This window comes from Pleurodeles waltl, chromosome 7 (assembly GCF_031143425.1).
Source record: "Pleurodeles waltl isolate 20211129_DDA chromosome 7, aPleWal1.hap1.20221129, whole genome shotgun sequence".
NCBI classification, from domain to species: domain Eukaryota; kingdom Metazoa; phylum Chordata; class Amphibia; order Caudata; family Salamandridae; genus Pleurodeles; species Pleurodeles waltl.
The window spans coordinates 1,187,741,662-1,187,758,701 of NC_090446.1; the positions used below are offsets into that span (position 1 = coordinate 1,187,741,662).

The 17,040-nt window shown below is 45.6% G+C and overlaps 1 protein-coding gene across 6 annotated transcripts in view; it reads left to right on the forward strand.

The window, feature by feature from the left end:
* The window catches only part of HEXD (hexosaminidase D), a 238,406-nt gene that overhangs the window by 64,764 nt on the left and 156,602 nt on the right, over window positions 1-17,040 (forward strand). The window contains exon 1 of one of the 6 annotated variants that reach the window (XM_069200287.1): window positions 13,785-13,893. The exons of the other annotated variants lie outside the window; for them this stretch is intronic. The gene's annotated coding sequence lies outside the window, so the exon portion shown is untranslated. Of the gene's footprint in view, window positions 1-13,784; window positions 13,894-17,040 lie in introns of those variants that run through there. 6 annotated transcript variants of the gene reach the window in all.

Below are 17,040 nucleotides of genomic sequence, written 5' to 3' on the forward strand. Positions count from 1 at the left end.
AGGAATGTCATGTGCCAAGGTAAGAAGAAACTCTCTGTATTGCAGACGGATGACCAATCTCCTGGCAGCTCCAGGTTTAGGGTCCCTTGATTCAGTATACAGGAGGTTGTCTTCCCAATACACTTTATGGCTATCACTGACATCCCCATTCTGCTGTTTGACAGCTTGCTGTCTCAAACCCTCTAGTGTGGGACAGGTCTGCTGTGCCACACTCGGCTCTTCCCTAGCAGGCCCCCCTGCACCCAAAAGCTCAGCAGTGTCTGCTGCCAGCTCATCTGGTGTAGGTTATGCACAGGGAGATGATTCCTCTTCCTTAAAAGGGGAATCTTCTGGTGAGGGAGGGATAGTGGGCAAGGATTTACCCTTTCTCCCCCTAGCTTTTGGGAGCACTTCGTCCATTGTTCCAGGATCCAAGTTTCCCTGTCCTTTTTGCTTTTCGGCCTGAGCCATTGTTAAAGCAAAAATGTGCCAAGGAATGCCCAGCATTGCGGCATGAGCCTCCAACTCCACTTTAGCCCAAGCTGATGTCTCCAAATCAGTGCCTAGTAAGCAACCTACAGGTAATTCAGCGGCTACCACAACTTTCTTTAGACCAGTAACCCCACCCCGCCCCCAAGTTGAGATTCACAACAGCCATGGGGTGGCTAAGGGTGTTATTGTGAGCATCAGTCACTTGGTACTGCTGACCAAGTAGGTGTTGATCAGGGTGAACCAGTTTCTCTATAACCATAGTTACACTGGCTCCTGTGTCCCTCTAAGCCTCTACCTCAACACCATTAATTAGGAGTAGTTGCTTGTACTTACCCATATTAAGGGGACAAGCAACGAAGGTGGCAACGTCAATGCCACCATGAGAGACTAAAACAGCCTCTGTGGTCTCCCTAACAAGACCAACCCCAACTACACTGCCAATAGTGAGCCAAGCTACACCCTTGGATTGGCTATTTGTAGTAGACTTCCCACCACCACTGCTATTACTAGGGGCACTAGAGGTTGCAGTTGGGGTTGTGGTAGTGAGAGCCTAGGTGTTTTTCTTTGGACAAGTGGCATCACTTGCCCAATGGCCTTTTACTTTACATAAATAACACCATGGCCTTTTCTGATTGCGAGAAGAGGATTTGGACCCACCACCCCCAGAGGATTTTTGTTGGCCTGATGAAGACTCAGAATGTTGTTTATCTTTGTCCCCACCCTCTTCAGAAGATTTACCATCCTTCTTCTTGCCATCCTTGTCACACCCTGTATGAACTTTTCTGTTTACTCTTGTTCTGACCCATTTGTCTGCCTTCTTTCCCAATTCTTGGGGAGAGGTCAGATCTGAGTCTACCAAGTACTGGTGCAACAAATCACACACAATTGTTCAAAATAGGCTCTCTCAGGATTAGATTATACAGGCTTTCATAGTCAGTCACCTTACTGCCATGTAACCAACCCTCCAAGGCCTTCACTGAACAGTCTACAAAGTCTGTCCAGTCTTGAGAGGGCTCTTTTCTGGTGCCTCTGAACTTAATCCTGTATTGTTCAGTGGTTAAGCCAAATCCATCCAAGAGTGCATCCTTCAAAACTTTGTAGTTATTAGCATCACTTTCTCTGACAGTAAGGAGCCTATCCCTACCCTTACCAGTGAAAGATAGCCACAAGATAGCAGCCCACTGCCTTTGAGGGACCAACTGTACCATACAGGCCCTCTCAAGTGAAGCAGATCACTTGTTAATGTCATCCCCCTCCTTGTAAGGGGGGACTATCTTATGCAGGTTTCTGGAATCATGTGGGTTATTTTTGACACACCCAAGGTATATTTTCACGCTAATAGCGTTAGCGTTGATTTTTAAAATGACATGAAGACTCTTTTTGCATTTTTAGTGATAACTTGACTTGTGTATTGTGGATATTCGTTGTTTTGGTCTTGTTTTGTTTAGATAAATATCCTCTATTTTCCTAAACCTGTGTTGTGTTATTTTGTAGTGATTTCATTAAGTTACGGTGTGTTTTAGTGCAAATACTTTACACCTAGCACTCTGAAGTTAAGCCTACTGCTCGTGCCATGCTACCAAGGGGGTAAGCAGGGGTTAGCTGAGGGTGATTCTCTTTTAACCTGACTAGAGTGAGAGTCCTTGCTTGGACAGGGGTTAACTTGACTGCCATCCAAAGACCCCATTTCTAACAAAGGCCACCTTGAGTTTGCCCACTCTGGACTTCTGACTGCACCTGCAGCCTGTTTCTGCAGACCCCCTTGGAGCCCCGAGTGACCAGGAGACAAAGACCCAACACCTCTGCACCCGTTTGCCCTGGACTGAGGAGATGAGGACCAGGGGTGTCCCCACGTCTCCCATCCTCGTGAGACCTGAGCCCAGTTGTTGGCTTGGTCAGACTGGACCCCCAGTTCACACCCACAGACTGTTTCTGCAGGCCCCCTGCACCCCCAAGGAACTCCAGCACTGTACCCGATGCTAGAAGACACCACTGCACTCGTGCCATACATCCCAAGGAGGAGTGGACCAACGGTGTCCCCACGTGCCAGTGGACCTCAAGGGTCGAGCCCCTCTATGGGTTCCCTGGACTGACCTTCCAGTCCATCCTTGCAGCAACTTTGTGAACGGACTGTTCCCCATTGAAGTAAATGAGAAACTCAACTCCGTAACACTCCTCTGCACCCGGACGCCCCAGAGTCTCCCTAGGTGACATGTTGGTGGGACCTTGGACCTTGTCCCCTACTCACCTTAACTCCTGCAGAACAGTCCTGTAAGTTGCTGTGAAGTGTCCGAATACAGTACATATGTTTCCCTCATAGGATAAAATTACCACACCCAAATATTGACCTAAGAGTCAACCATTAAAAACTCTAACAATCTATATCTCGAAAAGTACTCACCTGATTCCTGTGATCTTGGTATCAAAGTGTATATAAACGTATGTGTTATTTTTATAAATTGGTGTCTGATTTCTTTATCTACCCTCTGATATGCCTAACTGATGGATGAAACCCAGATATGTGACTGGGGGTGAGTGTTTGCATTGTTCAGCCCTCCGTCCATCATCCTTTTGTGTTGCTAAAGTATGCCTAACTGATTGACCATACTACCTAAAAAGAGAGCATTTGGAATGTCATTTGTGCCTCTGTGATACCTCTGGGGATTGCTTGGACTCTTTGCACAGTGTAACTCATTTTGGTCCACTATATAAAGAGCCAGCTTCCTACACAAGGGACTACGTGGGGCCGCAGGTGAACATGGCCACAGCATGGGCAAAAAAGGAGCGCTTCCTCAAAGAGATGTTGACCAAATCTGCCGGGGGCCAACAGGGGGGATCAGCCGTCACCCTTGGTCCTAGAACAACCACCAGAGGGTGAGGGCACTGAGGGACTAGTGACCTGTTTCTTCTTTGAGGTCCTGTTTGCTTCCCTCTGAGATGACCTCCAGAGACTTAAAAAAGACAAATCAAACAACCTAAAAGAAGCCCGCCGGGACATAGTGGATGTGGGCGATAGGGTCACCACCCTAGAAGACAACGAGTCCAGCTGAGATCAAATCGAACATCTCCAGAAGTAGGTTATGTGGCTCAGGGACCAGCAGATTGACTTGCGGGCCCATGTTGAAGACCATGAAAATTAGGGTCAATATGAAACAATAGCATCGGGGTGCCAACCAATCTGGAGGGCACAGACGCAGAAGCATATGCGAGGGAGCTTTTCCTTCAATCCTAGAATAATCACCACTGGACAGGGAGCTACAGCTTGACAGGGTGCACAGAGTGTGGCACCCCGTAACGAACATACTGGTATCCGTTCATGACTTTCAGCTCAAAGAGAGCATTCTCTGCAAAGCCAAAGACATTCCCCTTGCAATTCAGAGGGCACATATTGATATCCTACCAGGATTTGTCTCCTCTTATGCAGCAAAAACGTCAAGCCTTTTGCCCAGCGACTGCCTATCTTCGGAACAAAGGCATCCCGTAGTCTGGGGGTCATTGGTTCTAAATAATCTGAAGCTAGGAGGGCAAGATTCACCAGCTTTGATCCCTGACAGAGGCTTGCTGGATGCTGAACATTGAGGAGTACCCTGGGGGGGGCAACAGGCCAGTCCCCGAGAACGGAAAGCTCAGAAACCCCTATGGTGCCAGGAGGGGTGGACAAGGCCTCACCTAGAAGGCTGCAAAGTGACCCAGAGACCAATGTCTGTGGAACAGGGAGCAGTGCTGGAGACTCTGGCAATTCAGACAGACCGGAGGCAACATGAGCACGACTGAAGCTCCCAGATCAAAATAAGCTGTATTGGAGTGTGGGGGAGGTGGGGGTGAGGCAGACTGCTAGGGGGCTTGAGCCACCGTACAGACCCGTAAACCCGAATCCCCTGTGGGACACTTCTGGCTATTGCCGGAGCCTCCGGTCTTAGAGGGATAATGTTTTAGTTACTGTGTATTATGTTTCTGTGGGGATGGGTGGTACTCAGAACACAAGAAAATGCTCTACATTCCAGATTCCTATACAGACAAGGTCCGCCAGAGCCTATGCAATGTCCAACAGAGGGAGGATGGGTTTTCAGCCTGGGTAGCTGTAACTGATCACTTCACCCCCCTCATTCTTCGCGCAATAGTTTAAAGGTAATCACCCTCAATGTGAAGGGGCTCAACAGCCCGTCCAAACGTCGAGCCATCCCATCTTACTTAAAACAGATAAGGGCAGACTTGTGTCTCCTATGGAAGACTGATCTGGTCTCCGGCAACTGGCACAGGCTGCGATCCTGTGCTTTCCTACAACAGTTGTTCTCATCCGCCTCCTCAAAAATGGCGGGGATGGCCATATTGGTCTCCGGCTCCTTCTGAAGTAAGGTGGGTTCTAAACTGGTAGATATTAAAGGAAGGCCCCAGGCATATACTGTGATGCAGGAGACTGCCCCTTAACACTGGGTTCCCTATACACCCCTAATAACAGACAAGAATGATTCCTATGGCGGGCTGTGGCAAAGGTAATACCCTCATAGGACAGAATGGTGCTCTTAGTGGGAGACCTTAATTTGGTGTTCAACAACAACCTAGACTGATTGGCTCACCGATATGGTCACATCTAGGCCCTTTCACAGGAGGGAACCCAATGGTTACAGGAAATGGGTTTGAGGAACATATGGTTTGTCCAGCACCCCCAGGCTCAGGAGTACACTTTCTACTCACATGCCCATAAAACATATGCCTGCCTGGAGCACTTTCTGGGGACAAGAGAGCTTCAGACGTTAGTCCCAGCATCATAGATTGAGCCCCTATCTTTATCAGACCACGCCGTGGTGTCCATTACTCTACCCATCCCCCCTACATGATGCACTTCCCAGACATGGAGAATGCGGGAAGCCATACTTCATAGGCTTGAGGTGGTAAAGTGGGCTACCCAAGAGATAACAGACTTCCTAGCCATTAACAACATTGCTGACACCATCCTCTGGGAGACCCTAAATGCAGGGGTAACTGATGGCCGTATCGGTGGCAAATAAACTCTGCTGCAACAGGAGAAAGTATTTACACAAACAGGTGCAGGAACTAGAACACATACAAAAATCACACCTGAGTTCCAAAGGTCTGACAGCATGCGCCTAACTAGCAAGAATTGACCTAGATTAGGCAGAATATTTGCTTCGTCAACAGACTGAGAGGGCAGCGACAGGCCATGGGAGTAGACTCCCTTCTAGACAAGGATGGTACTGACATCATAAGGGATGACCCGGGACTTCTATGAGGAACTCTATTCATAGCAGACTGTAGTGCTGGAAGGGCTAGACAACAGACCCAAGAACAAGGATGTGGAATTCCTATCACCAGGGACATATTGTTTGGGGTCAAGGGCAACAAGTTTTCATGTAATTTTTGTCCTTGGGACAATTAGGCCCAACCCCCTGCAGCACACACCCTTTGGCTGCCAGTTTACAGAGAAGGGAACTGTCTGCAGTTGAGGTAATATGTTAATGGTGTTCAAACTTGTATTTATGGTTCATTAATGAAAAGCCTTCATTATTAGGGTGAGCTTTATGAATACATGTTTTATGGTTCCACTGCACTACTGACAGTGCTTCCAGTAAAAAATAAAGTGTACACATGTTTGAAATGTTTAACAATATGAGGCTAAGCTTAATGCTCTCTGATTAGATGCAAATGTTTGCAGAAGCTTGTAAGCAAGAGTGATGATTTGCTTTCAAAATAAAATGTTCAGAAAAAATGCAAGCAAAAAAAAGTTTTGCTGCTATGAAATTTTAGGTGCTATTTCTTTGAAGCGTCAGTTAGTAAAATGTGTTGATGCATGCAAGTATTTCCCAAAAATATTCCTAATAGAAAATCAGTAACCATTTACAAAACGATTATGGGAAGCATGAAACTAAACACACACTGGCAAAGCCAACCTATCCGACATTTGTTATGAGTCTTTTGGTTTCGTCAATGCGTGTCTTGTTTTGACATGGCTTTTGTAAAATTTTATAGTTGTAGGAGCTGCCAGGCCCTCACCATTGCAACAAACACTGGCAAAAAGAAAAAAACTTTTTTGTCTCAAAAGCACACATTGCCACCAGTGGTGTAACAAAGGCCCCACAGCCCCTCTCCATCGCCCCCCCCCCTCAGCACAGCAACTGCCCTGAGCTAGTCTGGAGGTGGGGGGCTTCCATATTCTTTGCAGTGGGGCCCCCTCCAGTTTCATTACACCACTGATTGCCACAGTAGGTCCTGGCACTGAACAAAACTACTTTGTGTGCCAATATGCTGGAAGAGCCAAATGCGATCACTCACAATAAAGCCAGCTGATAGAGAGAGAAATAGAAGTTTAATAAAAACAAAGTGTCTTTGTTAACTCCAGACCTAATTAGGGACCCAATTCTTAATGAAAGTTACAAAAGTGCACCCGTGGTATATAGCTTCAAATTAGTAGCTTTCATGAATTCACAAAAACTTACGGAAGTAGACCAGGAAATTGTACTCCTAGAAAACATTTGTGAACTGTATTTTAGCATGAGCAAATATGTATGTGTAGATTTACTCATGTGAAAATCTGTTGAACGTTTACAAGTTCACTTTCCTTCCAACCACTTTTTTCCCAGCCCTGGAAGAACTTCTACTTCTGCCATTGCCAGGAGTACATTTCCAACCTTTCTCATTATGGGAAAAGATTAGAGAAGAGCTTGTGAAAATCCTTAAAACAAGTTAGTAGGTTTGCAGACTCAAAGGCATCCCAGCCCTGGAACTATTGCTTACTGCTTCCTCAAGCCCCAGTATGTAGATCTGTGGAAAGGTGGCAAAATGAGGAAATTGCTATATTAGGGATTGAAATTCCAAGTATTCAAGCCCTACTTTAGTCGTTGCCCTGGCATAATCAGAGACGCTACTATCAGAGCTCTTAAATGAGGTTGCTACCATAATTTGTCGCAGCACTCTATGGCACTAAAGGTACAAGTAGATTTTATTTTTATGGAACAAGTAGATTTAGGAAGCAACCTATCCCATGGACAAGTAGATATTTTATTAAATTCCACACCCCTGCAAGAACAATCCAGATAGAGCTGGTCGCCTCCACCATCACCCTTCAGAAACCTGTCAACTTACTTGGACCAAATGGCTTCCTGGCTCTCTTCTATAACACTTTCTGCTCCATACTCCCTCCAGTTTTAACCCGGCTCTTTAACTCAATAGCAGGCCCGGATACTGTACCACCCTCAATGCTGGATGCCTCCATCGTTTTCATTTCTAAACTGGGAAGGACAAAAACAGTGTGGCTCATACCGCCCGATATCTCTCCTCAATGTGGATATTAAATTATTCACGAACATCCTAGCAGCATGATTAGAGCTTCTTATGCCAGGCTTGATCGACCAGGAACAGTCAGGCTTTGCCCTGCACCAACAATGTAGGGACAATAGCAAACATATTATTTAGCTGATGCCATGTGACTCAGCTCCAGTACGTGTAGAATGGACCAGGGAGGAATCCGAGAAACACTGGTTGTTTATGAACTGGGCGGTTACAGGGCTGCACTTGTGGAAGGTCCCATTTCTGAAAAGACCGCAGCAACCGCGGGGCCTTTACTCCTCTCATGTCACTAGAGCCATGCAAAATGTGTGGGGCCGGGTGGTGGCACGCAAGGGCTTATCATTATTTTCCCTCCCCATTGATGCCGATTATAGACAACACTGTCTTCATACCGGGACTGGATCAGGCTGCGTATTAGCTGTGACAAAAAGCAGGGTCCGTTCTATCAGTCATCTTTTCGGTGAGGAAGGCCTTTTCCCCTTTGATCTGCTGTGTACGGATTACCCGACGCCCGGGATATCTTGTTTGGGGTCAAGGGCAACAAGTTTTTATGTTTACTTTGTCCTTGGGACAAGTAGGCCCAACCCTCTGCAGCACAAACCCTTTGGCTGCCTGTTTACAGAGAGTGGAACTCTCTGCAGTTGAGGTAATATGTTTCCAAAAGATAATGCTGTTCGAACTTGTATTTATGGTTCATTATTTGAAATCCTTCATTATTAGGGTGAGTGCTGTAAATAAATGTTTTAAGGTCACACTTCACTACTGACGTTGGTTCCAGTGCAAAAAAAAAAACCGTGTATGCACATGTTTGAAAAGTTTAGGCTATGAGGCTAAGTATAATGCTCCCAGAATGCTCTCTGATTAGATGCAAATGAAGTGTCATTTAGTAAAATGTGTTGGTGCATGCTAGTATTTCCCAAAAATATTTCTAATGGAGAATCAGTGTAATCATTTTCAACACGATTATGGGAAGCATGAAAATAAACAAACACTGACAAAGCCAACTGATCTGACATATTTTTATAAGTCTTTTAGTTTCATCAATGCGTGTCTTGTCTTGACATGGCTTTTGTAACACTTTATTGTTGTGGGAGCTATCAGGCCCTCAACACTGTAACAAACACTGGCAAAAAAAAAACCAAAAAATTTTTGAACTCTAAAAGCACACGTTGCCACCAGTGGCATAACAAAGGCCCCGCAGCCGCCCTCCTGGGGGCCCCTTCAGCACCTGGCCTGAGTGAGTCTGGAGAGGGGGCTCCTCCATGTTCTTTTCAAAGGGGCACCCTCCAGTTTCGTTACGTCACTGATTGCCACTGTAGTTCCTGACACTGAACAAAACTACTTTGTGTGCCAATATGCTCCTTGTGGAAGAGCAGAATGCGATCGCTCACAGTAAAGCCAGCCGAAAGAGAGAGAAATAGAAGTTTAATAAAAAACAAAATGTTTTGTTAACACCAGACCTAATTAGGGACCAAGACCCACATGTAGGTAGCTTTTTGCATGTGGCAAACAGCGACTTTCGCTGTTTGTGGCGTGCAAAAAGCACATTGCGATGCACAAACCCAGTTTTGCGATTCGGTAACCTGGTTACCGAATCGCAAAACAGGTTTGCGACTCGCAATTAGGAAGGGGTGTTCCCTTCCTAATTGCGACTCGCAGTGCAATGTAGGATTGTTTTGTGACCGCGAACGCGGGCGCAAACCAATCGCAGTTTGCACCCATTTCAAATGGGTGCTAACACTTTCGCTAAAGGGAAGGGGTCCCCAAGGGACCCCTTCCCCATTGTGAATGTCACTGTAAACATTTTTTCAGAGCAGGCAGTGGTCCTGCGGAACACTGCCTGCTCTGAAAAAATGAAACAAAAACGTTTCATTTTTCGTTTTTGTAATGCATCTCGTTTTCCTTTAAGGAAAACGGACTGCATTACAAAAAAAACAAAAAAACTGCTTTATTAAAAAGCAGTAACAGACATGGTGGTCTGCTGTCTCCAGCAGGCCACCATCCCTGTGAGGGCCGCCATTCGCAAGGGGGTCGCAAATTGCGACCCACCTCATGATTATTCATGAGGTGGGCATTTGCGAAGCCCTTGCTAATCACAGATGGTGTCAGGGACACCATCCTACATTCGGATTTGCGACTCGCAAATTGCGAGTCTCTCTGACTCGCAATTTGCGGGTCGCAAATCTGAACCTACTGACATGTGGCCCCAAATTCTTAAAGAAAGTCACAAAAGTGCACCCATGGTATATGTCGTACCCCTATAAAATATTTGTGAACTGTATTTTAGCATGGGAAAATACGATGTGTAGATTTGCTCATGTGAAAATCTATTGAGCATTTACAAGTTAATTTTCCCTCCAGCCACTTTCTTCCCAACCCTGGAAGAAGTTCTAATTCTGCCATTGTCAGGAGTAAATGTCCAACCTTTCTTATTATGGGAAAATATTAGAGAGAAGCTGGTGAAAATCTTTAAAACATGCAGGTTAGTAGGTTTGCAGACTCAAAGGCATTCCAGCCCTGGAACTATTGCTTACTGCTTCCTCCAGCCCCAGTATGCAGATCTGCAGAATGGTGGAAAAATAAGGAAATTGCTACAGTAGGGATTGAAACTGCAAGTATTCAAGCCCTACTAAGGTAGTAGCCCTGGCATAATCAGAGACGATATTATCAGAGCTCTTACATAATGAGATTGCTGCCATAAATTGTCGCCACACTACATGGCACCAAAGGGACAAGTAGATCTTTTTACAGGACAAGTAGATTTGAGAAGCAACCTGTCCCCTGGACAAGTAGATATTTTAATAAATTCCACACCCCTGCCTTACATTCAGGTCTGACATTGGCTAACACATCCAGCAGTACACACTGGGGCACAGCGGGCTGTTACCTTCTTCGAGAAGTGGTTGGTGACAAAGACCTCAGATAAAGCACCTTATCACAGAACTGTATGCATATTACACCAAGCTACTCCACCGAATAAGACCTCAGGACAGAAGCGATGCGAACTGGAATTGGGACGACAGCTGACACAGAACAAATGGGAGGAGGTGTAATGTAGAGGACATCACACAGCGCGTAACTCTGCCATCATCGAAACTGCTACTGAAGTAGTTGCATATTGGTATCTTACACCAGTGTACCTACACAGGGGTAACCCTACACAGAGGGCTGACTGCTGAAGAGGCTATGGGTCCCCAGGAACATTTCTCCACTTGCTTTGGGACTGCCCCAAACTTACACGGTATTGGGACACAATCCTAAATGACATAGGGGGTTATTCCAACTTTGGAGGAAGTGGTAATCCGTCCCAAAAGTGACGGTAAAGTGACGGATATACCACCAGCCGTATTACGAGTCCATTATATCCTATGGAACTCGTAATACGGCTGGTGGTAAATCCGTCACATTTGGGACGGATTACTACCTCCTCCAAAGTTGGAATAACCCCCATAGACACCCACTTGAACACAACCTCAATTCCCTGCATATTCTGTCCTGGGGCTCCCAAGTGCTCTCTCCTTTCGTCTCAAATCCTGCAGAGGGTGACGTATCGGTCTTGCAATAGGGGCCGCCCTTCAGTACATTGGGAGTTGATTATCTTTCTGATCTTGTGACTAAGATTAGATTGTCAAAACATCATACCAGTTTTTTTTGTTTCTACTTCTTTCTTGAAATATGCTATCTCTGTTGTAGTATCTAGCATGCTTTAAGGATTCACATACCAATCGTCTTGGGTATCCTCGTGCAAATATTTTGTTCTGTAAAATATCAGCATCAGAAAATTGTTTATGTTGGTGCAGTTCCTATGTTGACATAGGAACTGGCTCACTGGGATCCCCTGTTTCTAGCATCTTTTTTCACTTTGAGTTTTGGTCTTGCTAAGGTGGCGCCCATTTATGCTGTCTACTAGCGGAGACATGTTTCCCTTTGAGACAGATACGTTGTTTCCAACAGCACTCACTTTAAAAGTATGCAAATGAATGTGTATATTATGGCGGTCATTCCATGCTGTAGGCCTAATTATATCCTGTTTGCTGCAATATCCTCTCGGTTGCAAGGCAAATTCAATTAATAGGTAAGAGGAGGAGGATTGAGCAATGGTATCACTAGCGGCTTATCCGTCCGTTAGGGCTTTGTTGTTCTTTATCCTTTGTGGTATGCATATCTGAGTGTGATTTGGGTTATGCCCTTTGATTCTCAAACGTTGGTTCTTCTATTATTGTGTAATTGGGAAAGGTCCTTGATATATTATAACGGATCCCTCCATATAGGCTATTATCACCCGCCTTTGTTTGTTGGTTACTTAGGTTGGGATTTGGCCACCCTCATCCTTAATTCCCCATTTCCGTGTCAATACATGGGCTTGGTTGCCATGAGTGTAGAACCCACTTTACGGAGCAGAGGACTTGTGAGTTGAGATTTAGGATTAGCTGCTTTTTTCTGGGTACACTAACCTGCTAAATTGTTCTCTGCTGACCCCTATTATCTGTTTGGATTTTTTGTGTTTGTCCTTTAATGGATTAGGAGTTCAGCGGATTTCCAGCGTCTTCTCTCTGCCCATTATTCTTAGAAATGGAGTCTATTTTTCTTTAATAGATCTATATGTCTCTATAGCATGTATGTGCTCTAATCCTGTAATTTTGTCTTTTTTGTATACATTTGTAGCAGTTATCCGCTCCCCTGAGGAGGAGTCTCTCCTTCTCTGCGGGCCCTTTGTAGCAGTTTTACTACTTGCATTTGAGGCAAGAGACCATGGTGCATGGCATATAGTGGTATGAATATCTTTTTGCTAATCCCTTTGAGGATTAGCACTTGGGGTGTCGGGAAGTATGTCTCTTGTATGCTTCCTTTACACAGACTTTGGCATGGACTGCATATATTATAAGCATGTTTTGGTGTGGGTATTAATTAACATTATATGTGAATAACTGTTTCTTATATTTCTCCTTAATATGTGTATGTCTCTTCATGTCTTTGTTCACCACCAGAGCAACTTTGTCTACCTGGGATTCAGATATGAATATCTGATACTGTTGATGTAGGTTTTTTTATGAGAACCATGTTCTTGTGTAGATGATTGAACTATCACAGGGTGGTAGCTGTCAGGTACATTCCGGTTTATAAAACACATTTTGTGTACATTATATCTGAATCGAGCCTTGTTGTCTTTTTACTGATTTGTTTAGGTTCATTACCGGGCAGATGGGCCTGTGACCAATTTTTCCCCTGCCCCTTGTTTTTAGTCTTTAGTGCCCTGAAGAAGGTGTTCTGCAGTTGTAGTTTTGACTGAAACGCGCATCTGCTCTCTAGGATATGGAATATAGACCAGCAAAACTGCGCCATCCATATCATCATCAAAATATCTATTTTGGGGTTTCTTGTCCATTGAAGTCAACACTTTAACTCTGAAATAATTATTTTTCAGTTGTTGAAATCAGATGACATTGAATGTGTTGTTACAACTTTTCTCTTAACTCACCGTGAACATGGGATCAGAGAAAGATGCATAGTCAATTTAAAAGGATGACACACCCATTAGTTATGGTATGTGAACATTTCTTGTACTCCCTATTGTGTTATGATGGAAATGTGAATTCCTGGCCTCCAACAAGTATTTGATTTTATTGGCTTGGATGCTGGGGTTAGGATGAGTGTGGAATTATTGGTAAGAGTGTGACTTGTAAGTGAGATCCTGTGTTTGATTTTGGGAAAAGGGGGTATTTTGTGTATCCTCTTTGTGTATTGTGTGTATGTTTAGTGTTATGTGCAACATATTTAGATAATTTGTTGTTCATCGTTACGTTTAGCTGACTTCATAATAACTCCTAATTTTGAGATCTAATTGTAACAGACAAGTATTCATAAAAGTGTTTTCTGTCAATGAATGGTAACAAATTGGCTGAATAAAGAAGTGTGCCTTGGTCTGTGGCTTGAAACATTTATATGTATATCAAGGCGAGGGTTGGCATTTCTTTGTGTTAGTTTACAGTTAGTTTCCCCCTAGGATTGCCAGCCGGAAATCTGTGGTTACCTTTTCGATGAGGAAAACCAGAAAGTGGTCCTCTGTTGTTCTGAACCCATCTGATCAAACTATGGGGACAGATGATTTACACTATGGTAAGTCTTATTATTAGGCTCTATAAGTAGGGATTTTATATTGCTTTTACAACTTTATTTCGTACATATTTTATCTTAAATATGTTGTTGAGTTTGTGTGTTTTATTATGGGTTTGTAAGAGGGTGACAGCAAGAATGAGTCGATAGATGGATGAATGGATATGTGAATGCACATATAAGTAAGAGAGAGCATGTATGATGACTTATTGAACACCATGTGTGATGTGCTTCTTGAAAATCTACAAGATCCCAAAGAAATACAAAGTAGAAGATGGAAACTTCAAACAGGTTTTATTCCAGTAGGAAAGAAACTTCTGTCACCACTTTAACAGGAATCCAAGGAGGGGAAACAGAAGAGAGTATACCAATAAGACATATAGAAGAAACTACTGAATATAACTACACATTATTACACACCCCCTGACAACCAGGCAAGGGAATAACTAGTAAATAAATAGTTGAACACATTACAAACTTGATTGATTTATGATTACAACTTTTGGGGCTCCTCAAAATATGTTTGTCACCCTGTAAGCCTTACAATAGCGCAAGACAGTTCATACTCTTTCTGGTAACTTTATCTTCACCAGATCTCCTACACATACAAAGGTTTCACAGCTTTGCAAACATCATGGTTCTCTTTTCTTTTGCACGTGCATCTCCCTCTCCTTCGCGTGCTCCATTAAGCTCTCAAAACACACAGAGGGGGTCATTCTGACCCCGGCGGGCGGCGGGAGCCGCCCGCCTGGAGGGAACCGCCAGAATACCTCTGCGCGGTCAAAAGACCGCCGCGGTTATTCTGGGTTTCCCACTGGGCTGGCGGGCGACCGCCAAAAGGCCACCCGCCAGCCCAGTGGGAAACACCCCTCCATGAGGATGCCGGCTCCGAATGGAGCCGGCGGAGTGGAGGATGTGCGACGGGTGCAGTAGCACCCGTCGCGAATTTCAGTGTCTGCTGAGCAGACACTGAAATTCAAAGTGGGGCCCTCTTACGGGGGGCCCTGCAGTGCCCATGCCATTGGCCCCACGACACCCCTCACCGCCATCCTGTTCCTGGCGGGGGGAACCGCCAGGAACAGGATGGCGGTGAGGGGGTCGGAATCCCCATGGCGGCGCAGCAAGCTGCGCCGCCATGGCGGATTCCCATGGGCAGCGGAAAGTCGGCGGTACACCGTCGACTTTCCGTTTCTGGCCGCGGCTGTACCGCCGCGGTCAGAATGCTGGCGGAGCACCGCCAGCCTGTTGGCGGTGCTACCGCCGACCCCGGCCCCGGCGGTCCTTGACCGCCGGGGTCAGAATGACCCCCAGAATCTTTTCTGTACATTTCCAACTAAGTGGGGCTCATAACAGTGTAAGACTTACATTTCCTAAACATCCCAAAGAGACTCATGCCCGTAGTGGAGTGAGGGTTAAACCTATATTCCTCCACCCTTTTCTATACTGCCTGAACCCAACTACCTTCACCACACTTAGCTATTTGAATTGTTTCCTTGAGAGTCCGGTTAAACCTCTCCACTATGCCACTGGTCTCGGATGGTAGAGAGCACATTTCTTATGATCAATGCCTCTTCTCCCAAGATATTTCTCCATCTCTCTTGATGTGAACTGCTATGCATTGTCAGTAAGGGTGATTTTCGCATTGCTCTGTCGTGCAAAAACCTCAGTTAAAAACTTGATGACAGCCTTGGTATTAGTCTCATCTGTAACACCAAGCCCTGGCCACCAAGAGGGCACAGGCTGGATCATTGCCACTCCTTCCTCTCCTGTGCTCCCCAAGAGGAAACTATGATTTTGGGAGGCTTTGGACACCCCCTGTCTCTTCTAAGAAGAAATCCAAAGACAAGACAACCAGCCCTCCACGTAGGCCTTCTCCACCACATCATCATTCTCCTCTTCCTCTTCCCCTCCTCCAGCTTCACCTCGGCCCCCGTCCCGTCCCCTCCCAATTCCACTCTGAGTTTAAGGGGAGGGCCTTAGGATGATACAGATCCTTGGGACGCATATTTCCTCTGACCACTCTGACCGTCACCCTGCACGCCCCTCTCCACCTGAGGACACTACCGCTTACCAACAGGTAGAAGCTAGACAAGCTGCATTCCACCACGAGAGCTGCATAAGGATCCCATCGAGCAGGGCTTCCTGTTCGACACACTTGCTACCACTCACAGGACATACAATATCTCTCCATGCTCCCCGGCATGCTTCAATATGCAGAGGATATTTTCAAAGAGATCTGTCATCTTTAGATTAATTACGCCAAAAAGTATAAGGCAGCTCCCTCTGACCCACTCTGCATTAGGTCATACGTTCCACCAGACTCTATTGGCAACAACACCTCGTAAGCAAGCAAATAGTCAGGCCACTGGGGACTCTCCTCCCCCTGCTCATTGGGATGAAATGGAGGAGCTCCTCCAGTTCTTACCAGAAGAAAATTGCAAAAGGGGAACAGCAGATTGTTGCAAAGGGGCACATCATCTCTAATAATTCAATCGGGTACGCCCTGGATGCAGCTGACATGGCAGCTTGCGTCACCAGTGTCTTTTTCCGGAGACATGCTTGGTTGCGTAGCTCAGGTTTTAAACCTGAAGTCCACCAGGAAGTCCTCAATATGCCCTTTAACAAGAAGCACTTGTTTGGGCCTCAGGTAAGCACCATCTTGGAGAAACTCAAAGACACAGGCACTGCTAAAGCCATGGGTGCCCCTTAGTTCCCTACACAAAGAGGCACTTTTTGCCACCCTATGTTCAGAGGCTAATGCAAGTCCTCTACCTTTAAGGTGTCTACCCTGCACCCTAGACAGTCTCAATCCACCTACAGTAGAGGATTTTAGGGGAGCACATACAGAGGTACCAACAACAAAGGAAGGGGAAAAAGCCCTGCCCCACACGTATCCTCCTCCATCGCCAAGCAGTGACTACCTCCACCTTCCCCCCAATCAACACACACCTGTCGAGGGAAAACTCCAATTTCTACCCAACATGGAACACCATTACCACAGACCAATGGGTCATCAATATTATCCAACATAGCTATTGTCTGGAGCTTACCACTACTCCTCCTAATATCCCCCCTCACACTTACAGGCTATCTGAGGAACACTTAACCCTTCTCAAAGAAGAGTTCCAAGCCTTTCTTCTCAAGGGGGCC